Here is an 11,993-nt window from a genome sequence, read left to right as displayed (position 1 = left end):
GCCAAATCTGCTTGTCTGAATCATAACTGACTTACAGGAATAGATTCATCGTCTTTGTCTGTATGTTTTGTAAATGGATTTTTTTTTTTTTTTACTCTTACAACTGAAAACTCCAACTAAAGAACCCATTTTGTACAAGCTAGCATCAAAATGGATTTCTCATTTTGACCTTGGTTGCTTGATCGAAACAGCAAATGACTCTCCCTCTTGTAAGAAGATTAAAATTGTATGTTAGCCTTAACAGTAAGTTTTCTACATCACGTTGTTTTGGACTGTTTTGCAAAACACTCTAGTGCTGTATAAGCCCACCTTAAAAAAATAACCAAAAACTGCTTAGCTTTCACTTTGCTGTGCTTGTAGAAATAAAATCCCACCTTGCAACATTGCAAAAAAAAAAAAAAAAAAGATAGCATAGAGGATGCCAACAAGGTATCACTGATTAAATATTCATACTTTTCCCTTTGATCCAGTCTGGTATTACTCATATAAAACAATGCGAGAATAAGCCTCAGAGAAAAACTTTGATATATCCTTAAAGATGCTCAACACAAGACTAACCCTGACCTATGTAATTTAAATGGCTTACGTCGTTCGTTTCTTTGTCCTTATTTCACTTGAAACAAAGCCATGGCTTAAATAAGTGGGTAGAAGACAAGCCTGAAGACAAGGAAACTGAAAATATGGCTTGAACAAACTAAGAAAGAAGTATGCGTAAACAGTGATCTTACATGCTCAGCTGCCAGGAGGTAGGGCTTAAAACATGCAGGTACACTCAAGAGGTAACCAGGGAGAGGCGGCACGGAAGAGATGAGGGATAGAAAGTGAAACACATCATGCAACATGAAAGCAGTTGCTTTCTAATGTAAACGTGCAGCTCATGACAACAGAAGCATGGTGACACTGCACCATATAATATGAAAATAAAAACATGGGTAAATAAAACTAAAGCCATAAACAACAACAATCACATCAATTATGACAACAATGAGGCAAGACACGGACTCCTGGGTCAAATACACTTAAGGGGTATAAACTAGGAAGACGAGAAGACCTCAGACACAAAGCACAAACACAAGTCCGTGTAGCTGGGAGTCAAAGACTGGGGCAGCAGAGTCTTCCATCTGTCCACATTCACTCCATATAACATACAGCAAAATATCAAATTAAAAAAAAGTAACACTAGCAAATAAATATGTTACAATATCAAAACAGATAATACAATTGACTATTCCTGTATTTACAGTTGCAGATGTTTCACTGGGCTTGTTCCAATTACCATATAAGTTGTCGTGCTTCAGAGCTGCAGTCTCTGCTGTTAGCAAAAGCTGTTTTCACAGTTGTTGGATTTACCCTTGTTTTCTGAAGGAGCGCCTCAATAATTCTGAAATAACTGTTTTGTCCTGCCAGGAAAATGAAAGATGGGACTAACTGGGCCTAACATTATCATTGTCCTATATCTACATTATCAGCAACACATTAACAATAGCTTATCTGTCTGCTGCCACCAGCATATTGTTAGATTATCTCAGCTTATTCATTGTCTATAAATCTATCTAGAGTTTAGATGACCTGCCAACCAACTGTTAATTTAGTTTAACTTAATAAGCAAATCAGTCATTGGAGTGACCCATACATTGCTGACAGTTCAACAAATTCTTTGCAGCAACATTAAACCATTACAGACTCCAGGCAGAATAGCTCCTGCAATAAGTCAGGAGCTAATGGGGCTCTCAATAAAATGATCAAACGAACAAACATACTGTATATACAGCGATGTGCACATTATTATGACATCTAAAGTTTAAAAAAAGCCACATTTTACTCTCAATATTGCTGTGTGGTGTCTGACAACTGTTGTGTGATTGATGTAAGGAAATGTAAAGAAGTGGTGCTTTATGTTATATTAAAACATCCTCCCAATGCACTCTTTTTCTTTTTTTGTAAGTCTTCATTTTATGTTGAGCATTTTTACATTATAAACAACAAAAAACAAAACAGAACAAACAAAACAATACAAAAAGAACAAAACAAACAAGATAGTAGGTATATACATTTATTTATATTAAATTAAATATAATTTAAGACGGGACTCCACAATTGTACAGTGAGGTCGGATCCGCTTCCTTTGAAGAAAATGTAATCCACCTTTCTCATTTTTTGAAAAAGTCAGTTCTGTTTCTTATGGAGAAAAGTCCTTTTTTTCCATTGTGATTAGTCCTTTAACCACATCCACTCATTGTTTGAAGCTAAGAGGTTCAGGTTTGTACCCGTTTTTAGTGATTACTTTTTTGCAGCCAATAAGCAAAGTTTTACACTGGTACCAATCACTCCACGATGACATTGTCTTTTGTTCCACCCAGATAGAGGAATTTGACTTCAAGGGGGATGTCATAGCCTAAAATCTGTTTCAGAGTGGCCCAGATTTTTTCCCAGAACAGATTGATTTTAGGACAAGTCCAAAAGATGTGGGAATGATTGGCATTCAACTGCCCACACTGTCTCCAGCATTGCGTTTGTGTTTGAGTTGGTTTCTGTTTAATTTGCGGTGTAATGAAGTAATTCATAACACTGCCATCCAAATATTCTCCACTGCCGCGGGTTAGTAGATGAGTGTTGTGTTTTCCACATTGAACACCAGTCCTCCTTTCTGTGTTTAGTTCTTTTTCCCCATTTTGTTTGAATGTATTCAGTGTTATTGCCTTTCAGTTTTTGGAGGCTCTGGTACAGTCGAGAAATAGTTGTTTTGCACTTTTTTTTGTAGGCTTCAGTCAGAATGTCTATCACTGCATTGCCATAGTATGTATGCAGTACATACTATGCAGTATTCAATCTCGAATTTGCAAATATCTGAGGAAGTCTTTATTTTCCAATTTAAATTCCTCTTTTAATTCTTCAAAGCATTGAAGTGTTTTGCCCTGAATCAGTGTGCACAGTGCAGTGATGCCTTTCTCATCCCATAGTTCAAGTCTGGTTTAAAATCAGGATCCTGGGTGGGCCATATCAACAGTTTACTGTTGCTTTCCAGATTATATTCTTTAACCATTTTTCTCCAGACACTCAATGTTTGATTGGTAATTTTGTAAGTTTTTTGGATATTACCACTCCTAAGTATTCAATAGTTTGTGTTTCCTAATTAATTTCATATTTCCCTCTAATGGTCTTTTTTCATGCACTTGAGTCATTCTGCACTTGAGTTGCTCCTGAAGTATGAAACAAACATCTTGTTCTTGCTACCTCCAGACAACAAACAATTAAAGTGTACCCTTCACCTTTACTCTTCCAAATAAGTGTTTACTTTTATCTTTAGTCAGCCACATATTAACATGTACATGTGATCAAGTGCTGTTGCTCAACAGGATTTTGTAATATTTATACCCTCAAATCTGCAGTGAATCTTCAGAAGGATGTACCACCAATCGAAATTCTTTACCACTTTAACCACCTTTGGGTTGGTGTGTGGTGGAGCTGACCCCAGATGACTATGGAGGAAAACCGTTTACACTCTGACCTTCAGAGGACAAATACAGTCACAGCTGACAAAGACGTCCATACCGTACCCAAGAAGCAAGAAAACCCTGACCAATGCAAATTGTGACATTATTTCAAATCTTTGAAAGTAATTCCCTTTCCCATGCCTGAAACAGGGTCATCATAGTGTTTGTGTTTTTGTCCAGACAGTCAGATGTGCTACAGTGTGTTTGCTCTGACATTCTGCTCCGTCTACAAGGGCAAATGATAATGTTTGAAGCAATGGACGTTAAACACTTTACCATTGTATGTCTGAGGTGAAATAAACAAAGCAGTCAGCATCCAGAAAGCTGAGATGTGTATTGATCACATGTTTGTTAGCTCGCTGTGACAGACAATGACACATGACCTTTGTTGGAGCACATGGAAATAAACTGTCCAAATCTTATAAAATTGGGTGCATCTCCCTTTTTATTTTTAAGAAGATTTGTTTTTTGTTTTGTTTTTTATTACATAACAACCTGTTCTGTCAAAGAAAACAAACTGTCCTCAAACTTGATTCTTTTTTGTTTGTTAGTTAGTTTGTTTTTCTCACAGAATACAGATGAGCAGTGCCCTATCAATGACCTCAATGTCTTTTTGTTGGATGTGAGTAAATCGAATTTGGGAAAAGACAGACTCATCTAGCAGGGTACAAAATTAAACATGTTGAACATGGGGCATTTTTGGATTGAGTGAGTGAGCGCAAAGACCAAATCAAATCTATGCCTGGTCTTTCCTGCAATCGAAAGTGCGCTACGGAGTCATGACGTAAGCCCCTCAGAAACATGCAAATGAGACTGCACAGACTCTTATAATCTGATAAACATCCTCTATTGAATACCAAGTGCCTAAATGCAATTTCTGCAGGAAATTATAGTGCTGAGGAGCAGGAGATATGTTGTATAAATGGAGGTATCAAAGCCCAGCAGGGATTTGCAGTCACAGACTTATTGTCTTTGAAAAATATGCTCATTGTGACACAACCCCCCCCCTCCACTGTGGAATTATGAAAAACTGTTTCACCCTCTAATTAGCCAAATATTCTGACCCAGATATAATCGACTGGATTTGGAAATAGAAGACGATTCACTTGCAGGCAGCCTGTCTCTGAGGGCTGTGTTATCTGTGAGCACAGAATCCCAATAGAAGTGACCCACAATCGGCGCCCTCCCCTCCCCAAACGGATCATCACCAATCTCTGCTGTCTGCTGAAATCCAACCACCAAACACCCTCAAACAGAAAATGACAAAAAAAAAAAAAAAGGGAAAAGAAAATGGCCATAAATACAAGAAGTGGCTTTGTTGCAGCAACATCAGACACAAGAATGGCTTATGAAAGAAGGATTCTGACACTAAAATCAACTTCGCCCATTAAAGTTCTGGAAATTTGTAATTTTAGTGTCAATAATTTCTTTTCACGTAAATTCTTAGATCCAAATTTGTATCTCTAGCAAATAAGGACTTCTATTTTTATGTGGTTTAAACCTTAGAAGATACAGTGAGAAGTCGTTCTTTGTTATAATCGATCGGCCAGAGATGCAGATCACATTTTTTGGGAAGTGGCTGTTTGGAGAAGGGCTGATAAGTGTGACTGACATTGGTGGTGCGGACAGGAGCCGAACTCATTAGACTAATGAATGTGGTGGTAGTGGCGGTAGTGAAGGTGGAGGTGGTGGCAGTGAATGATGCTTTGGGGGGACAAGGAATGAGAGGAGAGGGCAGAACAGACTGACCTTTCAGAAGACAGAGGAAAGTGAGATACAGGAGACTCGGGTTAGCTGTGTCAGCATTATCAGGAAAGCTTGGAAGTTAAGCCTGGAGGCAGATGTGTATGAAATGATCAAACAGCAAGAAGACTGAAAGACTCACCCCACTTAAAATTTCCAAACGAGATGTGCATTGGTAATGAGCAGCTGTGTGGAATCTCTTACACCGTCATTTTCTTACAGTGCCACCATGTGCTGATGTTTCTGTTTACATGACTAATTTCTGACCAATTGAAATACATTTTCACAAGTTTGTTTTTTTTTTGCTTCGACTGAAGATATGGCTTTAATTTAGGTTCCGAAGGTTAAAAAAGTCACAAAAGGAGAAGGTATCCAAAGATAAACGATCAAAATCTTATCAGCATGGTCACTGCATATCAAAAAACACAGATGTCATTAGCACTTCTTCTTTTAATAGTTTAAAGTCCAGACATAAGATTTACCTTCAGATATTAAGCTTCATTTCATTTGTTTCATTGATTAATCTATTTGAATGGGACAGTGCGTATTGATGAACAGAAACCCAGTGCTGTAAATATGCCACATTTAACTCAGAGCAAATTTCACACTGTGAAGCAATATTCCATGTGGGAGAATACCACAGCGGAGGTAGGATTTTAGTATCTCTCTTGTTTGTTTTGAAAGGTCAGATTTCTTTGAAATTTTCTAAATGAAATTTAATTGTATCTGTGACTTTTTAACATGTTTTTTGAATGTGAGATTTGAGTCCAGCATGACCCCAAGATATTGGGTTACCAACTCCAATTCTTCATGCAGGAAGAGAAGTTTTGAGATTAGAAGCAAATAGAAAATGATGGAATTGGTCAAAACGTGGCTCCCTGAAATGTCAAGAGTTCCCAGAGACCGCCGCAGCATGTTTTTCACCGATTGTGAGAGTTTGTCGATGTCAACGTTTGTGCGAGCTTCTGCCATCTCCATCGCTGCTGACTTTCTTCTTTTTTGACTGAAAAAGAAACCGCTTTTCAATATTTAGCCAGTTTAATGACTTTGAGTGCAACCTCTGGTTGATCGAAAACTAAATGCTCATCATTCAAGCACAATGCACACACCACACGGAGGCATGAAGGCAGTGTTTGATGGACCATGAATGTCTGAAATCACTTTGTGACCTCTGAGCCTGAGAAAATGCTTTGAGAGCAAATGACGTCTAATGAGGTAACACAAGTACAGAGGTAAAAAATAATATGATCCCCCTATGTCACCCCTCCACAAAGGACATTTTGCACCTTATTTTATCATCAAAAATACAACCTGTCACATAAACCACATGTCTGCACTGTGTGCAAAATGACACCTGACATCAATATGATGTATTCATTATGTACCTAACAAAGTGTAACGTTGATTATTTCACAACAACAATAGCTGTCCATTACAGAGCCCATTACCATCTTGAAATGTGTTGCATATGTAAATGTGAAAAAAAATTACTCCCAAGTGGCCACATAATGTCCGTGTGATGCCAGTCTACTGAGCTCAATTATAGATTCATAAAACCTATCTCGTACAAATGTGTCATACAGTGGATTGACATGATCTAGGCTAACTGGTAACAGCCTAACTGAATGCAGTTGTTGTATCGACCTTGTTTCTTTTAAACAACAGTGTTGCCTAAAAGTCCCAGCATTCCTTTACATATAGTATGTTGGTGGGTTTTTTTTTGTTGTAAAGTCCATTGGTCTGATGTGACAAAGATTAAAGATGCAATATATATCTTAAATTGTTTTTTTACCAAAGAAAAGATTACATTTCCATCCATCTTCTTTCCCGCTTTATCCATTTCACCCTGAATGGCCTGGCCTCGCCCTGAATCCATGATAATCTCACTATGAGGCAGGAATGCTATCCACTACACTTCTGTGTTGCCTGGAACAAATATGCATAATAAAATAAAAAGCAAGAATCAAATGTGCTGTTAGGCAAAGGGACGTGTGTTTTAAAAATGCATGCACACGTACTGTGTACAGTTTAATGCTGCATAAAGCCACTTTGAGGCTTTGAACAAAGGTGAGGTAGAGGGGTCCTTGGAGAATCAACCAACTGTCCTGCCAAAGGCCTGCATGGGAAATTACTTCCACAGGGGGAGGGAATGACACCGAGTTTCCTCATGAAAAGGCACACACTGCTGGGGAGAACTGCAGTCGAAGGAGAAATGAGGGTCAATGAAAACATCCCATGGGTTCATATTTTCTGGTTCAGCACCAATTTCACTAAAAGGCTTGACAACAAATGTGGGTCTCATCTATGTTACAGATTTTTCTTCTGCTCTTGTAACTTTCCCATTTTTGGTGGTAGTGGAAAACCAACCAGGGCATGACCTGGACAAACAATGATGTGTATATAAAAAGTAATCCAAAAATTAAATATGTGTGATTGGTATCTATAATCATTCCCATGAAACACTATGCAGATTTTAGTTTTTCTTTATTTTTTCTTTTTTTTTCATTTCATTTAAAGATTATACTGTATGCTCCTGTGTAGAGTATCATTTGGTAAAATAAACAAAAAACTGAGGCGCACAATTCAAGAAGAGTATTTTCTTCTTTGAAAGAGCAAGGAAAGGAAAGAGTGTCTTGTATAGAGCACTGGGCCTTTTGAAGATGAAATATGTCACTGTGGCACACAAAATCACTCGATCAACAAATGTCACACTCTTTGCCTTTCTGCCAGTTAGGAAATGTCTCCAAAGTCCCAGAAAAATAAACACTGGGAAGTCTTTTCTATAAAAAACATGTTTGTTTGCTAATGGACTTTACCTAGCAGAACCTCCTGAGTGCAGCAGGCCTCCACAACGTTACCTTTATTGCAGAACATTTATGGTACATTTGAGTTTATGGCACTTCTTCCCTGAATACAGGGGAATGCTTTCCTTGGTAACCTTGAGACTATACAAATTTGGTTTGGTGCTCTAACCGGACAGTAAAAAGTGACGGGTGTAGGAAATGGAATAAAAGAATGGCATTTGTAGAAAATATCCTGTATGCATAATGCACAGATGAACAGTTGGTAAACGATGCATCAACAGATTTATTGCTTTTGTGTCTCACTTGTGGAAGTATCCCAAATGTACTTGCAATCTACTAGAACTTTAAGTCTGTTAGGGCAACCAGAAAAGCAATATCTGTATCACCCTACAGGGTAAGTTGCATTGCATAGTTGTGGTGGCTTCAGTAAAATGGGGGCAGCCAAGCAGATTGCAATTGGTGGCTATTTTCTCAATACATGTAATGGCGTTACGTAATTAGGATACAAAAATGTTTTACTGTAGTTCGTTACAGTACATAAAAAATGTGTAATCTCGTGACAGGTCTATTCGATAAAAACTAGGATTACTGAGCAGGATTACAATAGAAAATCAGATGGAATAAACGAGAAATGCAGCTGTCACATCCGCTGTCCACTGGCATTGTGACACTTCCCGACGCTTTCAGGCAACAACACACTGTTGTGCCTCCCAGCTCTGAAAGTGCTGTCAAGGGCCAGGGACTTACCCGAAGAAACATCTACAGGTTGGAACAAATCTGCTCCCATTTACTGATACACACCTGGACTCTGTCAACTAGTTGTATTATCTCACTAACCTATCAGTAACCTGCCAATATGAGAGAGAGAGAGGAGCACAAGCTTTATTTGTATTGTGGTTTTAGATTCTTTAAAAAAAAGAAAAAAATCAGTGTTAGACACCTGCTTTGTTACTGAGTTTTGTTCAAAACTTCTTCTGTTAAGTGCAAGTTGTGCATTCTGTGTATAAGATTTGTCAGTACACTGAGCAGATAACACATTCTATTCTTTCTTGTCTTTATTTTTCATGTTTGCTGGTGAAGTAATCAAAAAGTAACTAAAAGTACTCTGGTACACTACTTTTTTAATTTTGGTACTTGAAGTAAGTTACCGATTCCATTTTTTGGCAGGTAATTTGTAATTGTAACGGACTACATTTTTCAAGTAACCTTCCCAACCCTGTCTATTTCTGAATTGCATAATGTCCTAAACTGCTTTTTATGTGTGCAATAGAGCTCTTTACTCTCCAAAGAATTATATAATTTAGGTCAGATTAATTCTAAAAGCTGTGAAAAACATAGCTTCTAACAGGGTGGAGGCCTCAAAACCAGAGCAAGCTGGGGGGATTATTCATTCTCTCTGGCCTCAGGCTGTCTGGATGGTCTGATCTCACAGTAGTATGTGAAATGACTATGGTCTCTTTGTAGCACTTTATGTGGTAGCATGTAATTTCACACATTATGCCCCCCCCTCCTCCTCCTCCACCCTTCACATAATGCTGCACTAAGAGGTTGTGGGCATTTCACATAATTCTGTGGGATGAGGTTTCTGGGGATTCAACAGGAGACCTGGATAGGGATTAAGTGCTGGATGGATGGTTGAGGGGAGTTATTTAGCACCGGGGCTGTGTTTGTATGGGTACTTCAGGTTACTAATAAAAACTTTGGGAACCTTAAATAATAAATACGTGTTTGGTGGCAACCAAAGAAACTGAGAAATAAATGATAGAGTCAGATTGAGTAAAGTCTGAGTTGTATATTTCTTCTCACATATTAATGAGACATTTCACCCATATGCAAGCAAGATAACGTAATTTGTTCTATACTCACTTCAGGGTGTGTTCTGGTCTCCTCTGTATGCAAATTGCACACAATGCTTCCAACCACTCATTCTTCTTCTTTTTTTTTTAACTTGTTTAATCAATAACTTGTCAAGCTCACCCCAGTAAAGCAAATGTAGCTTCATTACCTGCACAGCATGAGAAATGTAAATTTTTCACCTAGTTCTTGAGCCTGACAATTTGCCTGAAAAAGACGATAATCAGTCACAGTACTGTCTTTGTTTTTATTTCAAGCATGTATTATATGGGCATTATAGATCATACAAGGGGCACTGCTGTCATTTGCTACATGCTGGTTACTGTTATCATGTTTTTTCCTCAGTTCCTATATTCCTCTAATACCGTTGGACAAAAAAATAACACCACCACAAATAATACAAATTCAGGCACAGCCACCATGTCAGCTTATCATCCTGGAATGAAAACATGTTGGTACAGAGTTGGCACCACAGATTTTGAAAACATGCTTGCATGAATTGTAAAGCACAAACATCTGCCACAACAAATTCCCATACAGAAACCTGCATGACAACAACAACACGTCACATTATAATACTGTATAACTGGATCTTTTGACAAAAATAGGGTTAGAAACAGGCAATGTCGATGACATTGATTATTTCTTGTCATATTAGGATTAATCATTTGCCTTATAAAACATTTCAGATTGGGACATATAAAGGTCAAAGTAAAGAGATTTGGCCAAACTGTGATGGCTCCAAAACTGCAGCTCTCGTGGTTACTCAAGCTTTCTGGCTTTGAAAGTAAAACATTATTATATATATATATATATGTATGTATGTATATATATATATATATATATATATATATATATATAAAGAGAGAGAGAGAGAGAGAGAGAGAGAGAGAGAGAGAGAGAGAGAGAGAGAGAGAGAGAGAGAGAGAGAGAGAGATTAGAAGAGAAAATCACGAGTTGATGGCAAATGAAAACTATGAGAAAAAAAAATCTCATGAACAATTCTTTATCGAATTACTTTGGGCAGTTGTCTGTCTTGATGCTATACGTCAGAGTGACAGAGGATAAGGTCGACAAGGTGCCTTTGCTACACAATGCTTTGTTGGTAAAGGTCACACGCACGCACACACAGCTCCATCAGTTGTCAGCCAAAACATCAGACCCTTTTATGAAACTGTCAGCATTCAACTTCATGAATAATGAAGGGACCCAGTTTTTAAAAGGAGAGTTGTTACCTGGAATACTTCTGACTCAACTACAAAGTTTTTTTCTTCTTTAAGAATACTTTGATCCTGTCATAAGGGTCAATAGAAAATTCTCCTTTGCATCTCTTTCATTCAATCGAGAATCATTGGGAAGGCGGAGTGTATCCAACCAAACACAGGGTGAAGGGCAGCGGACCCACTATGCAGTTATCAGTCAGTCAGAGAGCAAACACAGAAAGGCAGACGATCAATGCAATGTTCATGTCAGCTCACCTAACAAGCATGTCTTTTGATTGCGTGAGGAAGCTAAATCATAAGTAGGCGCAAATCCACAAATGTACAGAAAGGATGTGCTGAATACGGACAGAACATGTTTTTAATAACTTTACTAACCCCCACCGTAATAATAATAATACTGTACAATATATTTTCTACTGAAAATAGCCGAATTGTTCTTTTTTATAACTCATGAACACCTCATGAAATGTTTTCTTTGTTTATCACAACGAATAAAGTCGGGAACCTTCACCATCATGGCGCTTCTTCCACAGACATCTACTGAGCCTAAAGCAGTAAGCAGCTTGTGGTCCAATGCTGTCATAATGAAAGAAAATGTAAGAAGCTTTGTGTTTGTTTTGGCCTCTCGGGGAATGCTGCAGCTTAAGGCAGTGTTGGTGCCCCACTGACATCAAACTGCTATCTCTCTGAGAGACTGACTACATCTGACTGGTGGCTAAAACCTTAAATAACAGAGGAGCAGAGGAAAAGCAGGAAGAGTTTGGGCATTTCAATCCATTACGTCCAGAGGTCGTGCCGTCAAACGGACTTGTTATCGCACAGCAACAGATGTAAATTTGCAGACCACCTGGGAGAAGGAGGCATGAGGGAAAATA

Source organism: Blennius ocellaris, assembly GCF_963422515.1.
Source record: "Blennius ocellaris genome assembly, chromosome: 2".
Taxonomy (NCBI): Eukaryota; Metazoa; Chordata; class Actinopteri; order Blenniiformes; family Blenniidae; genus Blennius; species Blennius ocellaris.
Note: the sequence above shows the minus strand (reverse complement) of the source record.